This window comes from Mercenaria mercenaria, unplaced genomic scaffold, assembly GCF_021730395.1.
Source record: "Mercenaria mercenaria strain notata unplaced genomic scaffold, MADL_Memer_1 contig_1705, whole genome shotgun sequence".
Classification (NCBI taxonomy): domain Eukaryota; kingdom Metazoa; phylum Mollusca; class Bivalvia; order Venerida; family Veneridae; genus Mercenaria; species Mercenaria mercenaria.
Window position 1 is genome coordinate 26,511 of NW_026459705.1, and position 10,309 is coordinate 36,819.

A 10,309-nucleotide genomic window follows, 5' to 3' on the forward strand; every position below is an offset into this window, starting at 1 on the left:
AGAAAGAAATACCAGAAGAATAAAGACAGGTATCGGGAAAGACAGGCATGGAATACAAACGTCTACACCCAAAGAATGGAGAAAGAAAGATCAGGAGAATAAAGACAGACAGTCTGATGACAGGAAAATGTTAGCCTCATGCAAAGCTGTATCATTAGATTACGAGCAGTTAAAAGACTACATACAAGATTAAAGGCTTATGTTAGCAGATAGAAACTCAATTTATATCATAGCAACCACATGTACAATAAATTCCGCAACCGGTGAAAGGAAGTTGAAGAAAGGATTAGACAACCAGAGAAGCAGTGGCGAAATACTGCCTTCATTAATCAAAAATTATTGCTCCTGCTGTAACAAAAGCAAAGACTGAGAAAGAAAAACAAAAGACAAATGTCTGGCGATAAACAAATTAAAGCTCAGTAGGAGGACAATACCTACAGGAGGCAGTGGACATATACCTTGGATAAGAAGACAATGAAGACGAAGAGTGGTTATACATTTCTTTACGAAGTCAAGAAACATTTATTGTATAAGACCATCGAAGAACGGATAGGCCGTGCTGTCAAACAGGTAAATCACTTTTTAGTTTGGATTTAAATAGGAATATATGTTGTTGGTCCGGTTACCGGGCGTCTAGCCTTATCACTCTAAGAACAGTTAGTCTATTTCAATGATTCAGTACAAAGGGTTGTCTCCACTTGAACAAGAATTTAAAAACGTATGTTAAAATAAAATTGTCAAACGCATCATAACTCACAGCAAAATCGAAGTGTTAGCATCAGAGCGTCTTGCAATCACACATTTAAGAAAACATTTTTGTTATTGTCATCAGTAAATATACACAATTCACGCCCAAAGAAGGACACTATACTAGTCAATATGATCAATGTAGTATGTCAGATTACAGCATGTCCGAAAGCTAGACGAATATCTGATTAAAATGAAGCAAGCACGATCAAGCCATTGAATACAAAATAGAGGTATGGAAATGTAAGGAAGCAAGATTTTTTCCGAATATCAAAATCAAACAGTTAACTTGTCAAACAGAGACATGCTTACGCAATGAAACAAGATACAATTTTTGCTTTGATATTGTTCTAGAAATAAGAATGCAAAATGCATTTCCATTTGTCAGAAAGTTGATGTTACTTTATCAAATATAGGCTAACATGAGTACAAAAGCAACATACAATTTTTGCCTCAATATTGTTCCACAGTATATCTCGTAAGTATTCTCATTGTATCAGTAACTAGTATAGATAAATTATAATGACTACTTAATCCTATTTGAGTTTAATATCTCAACGATAGTATCTTATATTAACATTTTCATTTAAAGTCCCCAGCACATGGAAATCTTTGAAGGTCCATTACTCTATCCTCCATTCAAGATTTTAATACTACTTCAATCCAGGATTTTAATACTACTTGGCAAAACGTTCTCCATAACGACAGCGTCGCGCTTAGGACCAAGATCCCAACCGCCAAAATCAAGGTCGTACATGGAGATCAAAGGCGTACAAAGTATTCACTGCAATCCATGACAATAATCTCATTTGCATTTTATTTTATTCTTAAAAATGTTGAAATACACTTTTTGTAAAACATTCAGTCTCTGCGCGGGAAACGAAAGAAAATGGTATCTGGCCTCTTGAGTCGTTACAAAGTCGCACACGACGTCGAGTAATGTTATTACAATATTAATTTCAACATATACTATGAGAAGACAATGTAAAGTAAAAATACCCAAACACCCATTAGATGTAAAATACGACGAAAACGATTTGTGTTCTTAAGACACTGGTGCCCCATTTACCTCACTGGACAGTAGTATATGACTTACTAGCAATGCAAAATTAGGTAAACAAAGAAAGAAATAAACACTGACGGTATCATTTGACAATGTTTCGAATAACTTAAATAAGTCTGGTGTAAATCACCTCTGTCTCATGATATTTCCTCATGGCTTCGTTATGTATGAAATCATTTGCAAAATGCATCATCTGCCTAACCGCGAGCAGAATGGGGATAGACATCGCAGCATCCAAATATACCTGACCCTCTCCATAGTTGACAATCGGATGAATGTTACTCTTTGGTATGCCAAATATCGTTGAAGCTTTTTCGACCGCCCGTTTGACTTTGTTGCTTTTGAATATATTTTTCACATCTATATGAACCTCCTCGCACAAGTGGTCACACTTAGTCAGCAACAAAATTCGGGGAACATCTGCAATTGAAAGACATTCTGCGTTGATTATCGTATCCATAAACGGCTTTAAGAACGGAATATTATAAACTAACAAGAACTAACAGGAACAGTAAATTACACCGGTATGGTGTTTAGTGTATCGAAATCCGTTTAAGCACAGTGCCTTCTTGAAAATATATTTAGGCCATGCAATGCGTCGGACGGTCCCCAGTTTAAACTCGTTCGCATTTTTATCACTTTGTTACAGCTATAGGCACTATGATCATGGTGTCGGCACTTTCCATAATGATTACGTATCGATCTGTCCATCTGACAAATAATTGGTGATTGCAAAAAAAGCGACAATTGCAAAATGTCCAATCAGGATTCCATACTACTGTTGATGTTGCTTTCAGACATTGTCAAGTAAAATGCCTAGGAAGCATAAACACATGCAGAGCTTTTGATTACTTACAATTATGTCAAAAAAAAATAGCTAAGCATTGAAATATTTGAACGCATACATTTAAAAACACTTTGATTATTGCATGACAACCGTTGCAATTTTCTACTTCATGCTTTATTTTGCATTCATTTTTTTTTAAATTAAGATGCGGAAAATAATCAATAACTAAAAGCATTTCCTCTATCCTAAAGCATATTTAAGTCCTTATTTATAAATAAGACATGAACTTCCGACATACTATCATGAGATGCTATCGAAGTATTTGTTCGAAAGAAATCAATATGACAGCTCGTGTATGTAAAGAAGGATTATTCCTAATTTTTGATATAGTGAACAACATCAGTTAAAGAAATCAAATCGTTTCTCAATTTAATGATGAAATCGAAATATATCAATATATCATGTTTGTAAAAGTGATGAAACTAATGATCTAGAGCAATACTTGTACTAACGTTAAACGATCCTGAGCTTGTCTTGTTTTGTATAGTTACCCACAGTATATAGCTGGCAATTTTGATGTGATAGAGGTCGATGACATTACACGCTTTTGAAGTAGATACATTTTCACTTACACACTGCGGCCAAGCAAAAATGCATTTGAAGAACCCCGGACATGTTGAAGTTATTCAATATATTTTACCTGACTCGGTGTTTATCCAATACTGTTTTATTCTTTTCTTCAACGTATTTCCATATAAATCAAATGAAAATAAATACCATTATAATGCACGTCTTAATCAAAAGCTGCGGTATTGTCAAAAATGAAAGGAAATTCTGAGAGTAAACGTGATCCTGTCTGAGTGCAGAGTAACTGAAATCATTCGAATGTTTTATTTTTTTTTTTATTTTGTAAGAATCGCCTTTACAACAAACGATCAAATATACTCATGCGTTAAAACTGATAGACTAAGTTCTATCTATGCTGAACAGAGTTGAATAAATAAGTCGAAACGACGACTTTGGTTATTTCTCTGACATTTTTATATTAGACATATCTGTATATTTGCAGAAATCCTCACTGTAAAGAGAAATATTTGCTTTATTCAGGGCGCACCGAATGTCAGTTCCAAACCGTTTACGCACACCAAGCGAGTAACGGCGTACGAAAGGTAGCGTTTTATACGCCGTTGCTTGCTCGTTGTACGTTAATGGTTTGGAACTAGACTATGAAGTAAGGTTTTCTGAAAGATTATTCACTTGGCCAAAAGACGGCCAATCTTTGATATAGAATTTAAAAAAAAAAACGGACCTGGAAGCCATGAACATGTCAAAATGCTCATGATCACCTTTCTAACGGCTCATTGTTTTTTTTTTTTTGAGCTACAAAGAATATAGCTCGTTTATTCAAAACTTTAGACACACATAACATATATATACATATCTAGATACATACTTCTGAATAGATCAGTGAACAGAGACAAAAAACTAAAAGAACATTCAAATATACATCAGTACGTAGTTCAATATATTATAATTGTATGATGATTCGAATTTAGGCGTGTAAAGTATGATGTTTTGTTATGACGGCTCATTGTCACAGGTGAAAAAAATCAAAATTTCATTTTGGCATTTTGGCCCTAGGAAACATTATAAATGTAATATATCTAAGTGTAAAAATTATTCATTAACCCATACTGTATCCTAGATACGTATCTGCCACCCGTGTGCTCTGAGCCTGTATTGGTTTATCAGAAAACATGAATGTGCTTTTATACAAAGTGTTAATTTTTAACAGAGGATTGTGATGTTATCTTTTACAAAAAACAAGATTTGTCTCAAATTACACTTGTAAAGGAGAAATGGATGAATCTATACTTTAAAGTCTAAAACATTTATGACATCAATTCAAAACAGTGTTTTTAAGAATATCCAGAAGGAAGATGTTTAATTCTGCTACTAACTGCTGGGGAAAAGTTATAATAGCTTGTCATAAAGTTTCTATTATTACGTCACGTTTTATTACTCTGTTTGGAAAATTAGGACGTATTATGTTTTCACCCTTTACTGGAGGTTAACCACCTCAGTAGCCTAGAGGCAGAGCGCCCACTTCGAGTGCAGGAGGTCGTGGGTTCGATCCTTGGCCCCGTCATGCCAAGGACGTAAAGAGTAGTACTGGTAGCTTTCTGTCTTGGCGCTCAACGTTAAGAAGACAGTGTTTGGACAGGTCAGCCCGGTGTCAGTATAATGTGACTTAGTGGGAGATCATGTCACGTGTCTATGGCGTGATATTCATGTGAGACAGCACTATAAATTTGAGCATTGTGCTCATAGCTACAAGCAAACACAGTCGTTTATATGATTTAAACTTGTTTAAAAGGACGTTGAAACCGGACACACACACTTTACAGGCCGGCCGCGCTCAGAACTTAACTATCTTCTACGAAGTTCATCTCTTTAAAATCGAGGCCAAATTCCGATAGCCAGCCAGTCTGGACCAATATCTAAGTCTAAGATTTTTGGCCCTTGAACTCGTTAAAACTGGCAAAATTGACAGTGTCCGCTCAATAACTAGATTATGTTGTATCAGACCTAAACATAACTTACATCAAAAGTGTATCTCTATAAAATTTAGTTTAATTTCAATAACCAGCCAGTTTAAACCAGTATCTCTAGAGTCATATTCGTCATAGCGTATGTTGTGACATTCTGGCATTCTTTCTTGTAAATATTTTTAATTAATAGCTTTCACTCGTTGTTAACAGGCATTTCTGTAAGTTACCATTATTTATTCAATTAGTAAAAATAAATTTACCAATTTAACACAGTCAAAGTCAAAAATAGAAACGAAAAACATAAATCAAACAAAAAAAAAAAAAATGAAAAGAAACTTTCATTATAATTTTGGCAAACAAATTGCTAATTATAATTGATAATTTATTGAATTACATCTTCAAGGAATATAAATAGAAAAAGTGAAACGCTCAACACAACAAAAACGAAAATGTTGCAGGCTCGGTTTAATTGAGCCTCTTCATGGACGGTAGTGGAAATGCATGCTACCGTTCACACCCTCTAGGCCCAGGTTGAGCAGAACTTAACATTTACACATGCTAAAAGTACAAAAAACAATTTAGAGACATCCGCAGATGTGTTCATCCGGCGGTGCACATGGAACCTTCAATGCTGCACTAGCGTGTAATTCCAAGAAAAGCGGCATATGGTCCCCAGTTAAAATAATGGGTTTGCCCTAAACGAGAAAACAATAAGCAGAACTACATAAACTGGAATTTGGAAAGGGGATCTGAGGTTATGGAGCCTGCATATCACATTAACTGCCAAAAGACAAAATTTAAAAGCAGGCACTACATCCAAGAGATGATTATACAATACCCAAAGCTATAAAAGCGAGAGTATCGGAACCATCTAGGCTGAAATACTCATGTTCAGAAACTAAACAGTAGCAATAACACGACATAAAAGTCGTGCTGAACAATCTGAGAAGATCTAAATATAACAGCCCTAACTGAATATACGGGGAGAATTTTTTACGGCCGCCACACGGCACAAACAACGCTGCTGTGACAATAAATAGCAAAAGTGGAAACTCCACACAACAAAAACGAAAATGTTGCAGGCTCGGTTTGATTTGATTGAGTCTGTTCATGGACGGTAGTTGGAATTGCGTTAAGTCCTGTCTTTGGCAATGAATTGAAAACAAAGAAAATATGAGAGGAAGTTTTTTATTGATATATTATAGTTCACTCTATTTAAATGTTATTTACAGTATTCATATTTATTACGAGACATCTTGAAGTATTATACTTGTTGTGAAGAGGTCGGTCAATGACCTGTAGACATAGAAAGGTCCAGTTACCGGAACCATAGCTACTGCATTAAATGTTTGCATCTTTTTTGGCTGTGAAGAAGTCTTCAGAAAATATATGTTATCAGTTCAATAGCGTTATTATAATAGTAGCTCGGTCTGTGATGCAGTATTCGGCTTGATTGGATTTTTGCAAGATGTGATCTCATGAAGCGACGAAGCGTCGAGTGTGATATGAAATTGCAAAATCCACGAGAGCCGTATACAGAATCCAAGATCTAGCTCCTTTTGTAATGACCCTTTTATTATACACCTCCATCATTGTGTTTATTGTTTTGTTATTGAACGAAATCTTCAATGTTTATTGATGTAGAAATGGAACTTGGTGAGAAATTTATCTGCGCTATTTATAGAACTATGTCAGATCAAGCATGATAATGAAAATAGTCCGGTAAAGTACAATACAAAAGGTACAATACGGACATTTTCTGTCGGTTCTGATTTACTTGTGAAATACAAGTAGAATTTCTGACATAATTTATATAGGCATACATCAAAATAGATTATTAGCCATAAGAATTTGATCCTGTGATTCATCACACTAACTCCCTACACCAAACAAAGATGTTTTACATAATGACAGTACGAAAAGCAATTGAAATGTAGTAGCAACAGTCCAGCATTTTCATCATTTTCTCGTGCACCCACAAATGTGGCATATCAAGGTAGAGAGTATTGATTTTTATGCCCAAATGACTGGAATGTCACTTAAAAGCATTTTTTTAATTAGCAGTTGAAATGCATATAGTATAAGCATACAGCCTATCTTAGTTTAGATGCAAATTTCGCGAAGAGCAGAGAGCGTATTATACGATATGCGGGCCCACCAAAAATTAAAGCCGGCTTGGACAAAATGTACGGGGACAGTGCGCTGCCATAACATGTTATTGCCCGATGGGTATCCCTCTTTAAAGAGTATGGAACTTGCATCAGAGATGAGACCCGTCCTGGGCGCCCTCTGGCTGCGATGTTTGACAAAAACATTGATGCTGTAAAAGTAATAATCGAGAAGCCTGCAAGATGCACAGTGGAGCAAATATGGGAAATGTCGGGCCTTAATTCGTCAGCAGTGTTTCTGATTTTAAAAGACAGGCTAAACCTATGTTAGGTTTGGTGCACGCTTGACTTCTCACTGATTGACCCCTGAGCAAAAGGGAGAGAGGACAGAAAGAGCTTCCACCCTACTCGTCAAATATAAAACAAGGTATCTAGGCGTATCAAAGAAATTGTTAAAGTTGATTAAACGTGGCTTCAATTATTTTAAGCCTGACAATAAAGAACATAATAAAATGTCGGTAGGTGAAAATAACGAGAGGCCTGTTATTGATCGGTGGAGTATAAGCGTCAGGCGGGTTGTGTATGCCCTGTTCTTCGACTCCTATTGGAATTATGGCTCGGGCCCCTGTAGTGTTACATGTACATCTTACAAAGAAAATTTCCTCTGCTGTTCCCGACCACTTCACACCAAAACGACAAAAGACAGGGGCACTTGGCACCAAGCTGCTACATGACGTTTAGCTGAAGTACAGGAATACCTCCAGGCGAATAATAACTGAGGTCTTACCACACCCACCATATACTCCCGATCTATCCCCTTGTGACTTTTGGTTGAAACCATACACTAAATCGTGTTTAACACACCCTATTACCTGATGTCCACCACGCCGAGGGATGCGGCTGCCACAGAGGTAGGAAATCAGTAACGGTGAGTAGTGGTGTTAGTTTTTTTAGCTGTATTTTTTTTTTTCATTTCGACGTTCCATGAAGATATTCTGGTGCAGGTATACGTTTGAATGCCTAAACATATCATGTAATTAATCCTGGTCGCCAACTTTGCGAAATAAAGAAGTATTCAGCTATTTAAATCGGACGTTTATTAAAATGAATGCGAAAATCATTTTCAACGGCCCAATTCGAACTGTTTACAAAACAATTTGATAGTTCAGCTTACCTCAAACGTCAGTCATCTGGGGATAATCCTGGCAAGTCTCAAGTCTGTCCGTACGTCTACACCGACGTTCTGACCCTCCAAAGGGACCCGGGTATAGTCACGTATGATAAACTTTACCGCAGATGGCATTTTTAAATGATTCCCATCCCGCCGAGGAGTCAAAATATAAGATATCGTTTACGGCAGAGTGAAAGTTAGTGTAAAAACGTCTATTCTGGCTGTTTGTTTTGCTTTTAAGATCTGGGAGATCATGGAATTATTAGCACTATGCATTGTTTATACTTGTGTTTAATAATGGGCGATTTTCAGTGGGGAATACCGCTGTAACACGGTGTTAATCAGTCTAGATTGAATTTCTATATACCTTCGACGTTTTTTGCTACTATAAGTCTTCGTTTTGTAAATTCAATTTTGTTTCAATTTCCGTTATCATGAAATATACATAATTAATGATATCGTAAGTCATGCTGGTATCGGTACTTGCGTTCTTGCTGGATTCAGTGATACTGGATGTTAAATCGTTTTGCAAGCAGTCTAGATTGTATTTATATTTATCTTCTACATTGCATATAATTTGCTATATGTATAGAGTTGTTTTGCCACTGAAAGTCTCCGTTTTGTAGGATCATTTTTTGATTCTTTTTTATCATAATATACAGAAATTTGCTGCCAGCAATGATATCTTAAGTCCTGGTACTTGCGTACTTGCTGGATTCAGTGTTGAATATACGGTTAATATTAAATATCAAATTGCTTTGCATTATTAAGCTTTCATACTAAGAGGTCACTGATAGTAACATAGTTCTACATAAAAGATCAGTTAGGCTAGAAAATTTAAATATATTTGTTGTCAGTGGCATAAGTCAAGTGATCGGTTCTAAATAAAGCTGTTATTCATTAATTGTTTGTAGAAATGTTCTAATTTGAACAATTTATCTTGCATCCATTTTCTGAACCAAACATGATTAACACTGGAGTGATTGACCATTTATTTAATTGTCAAGATAGATTTATCAGAATGAAATGGACATAACTAAACCACTGCTAATAAAAATGATATTACCAAGTTACTATCTGAAATAAAGATTTCATTCTGATCGATCTCTCTTGACAACTTTAAAGGTGTATTCAATTTTTATATTTTGCCCTGCAACTTCGATAAATGCCCATACACTGGTCGCTAGAAATAAGCATTTCACCTTCGATATGAATCACGTTAGTATATGTTTTTGTCCTATATCCAGTATTCCAAATGCGTTCATCTGTTTCCAGTTCCCTGTAACTACATGGTCAATCACTCTAGATTAAGCTGCAAATCACTGCTTTCTTTTAAACAAGTCTGATATATTTCAAATAAATATGCTTAAATATACTAGTCGACAAACTGTGTTAAACTAAATATCTGATGTGTATTTAAATGAAAGCTGTATATGATAAATGCAAAGCGATTTAATATCAAATATTAACCGTAAATTCAACACTGAATCCGGCAAGAACGCAAGTACCGATACTATCAGGACTTACAATATCATTATTTCTTTATATTTCACGATAAAGGAAATTGAAACAAAATGAACATTTACAGTGGGCAAAACAAATTTATGTAGCAGATTGTATTCAATGTCGGAGATAGATAGAAATACAATCACCCTATTTCAGCGGTGTTCGCCATTGAAAAATGCCAATTATTAAACATAAGTAACAGCAATGCATTCTGCTAATAATTCCATGACCTCCCAGGTCTTATAAGCAAAACAAACAGCCAGTATAGACGTTTTTACAGAAAATTTCACTCAGCCGTAAACGATATCTTAGACTTTGTCTCCTCGGCGGGATAGGCATCATTTCGAAATTCCCTCTGCGGTAAAGTTTATCATG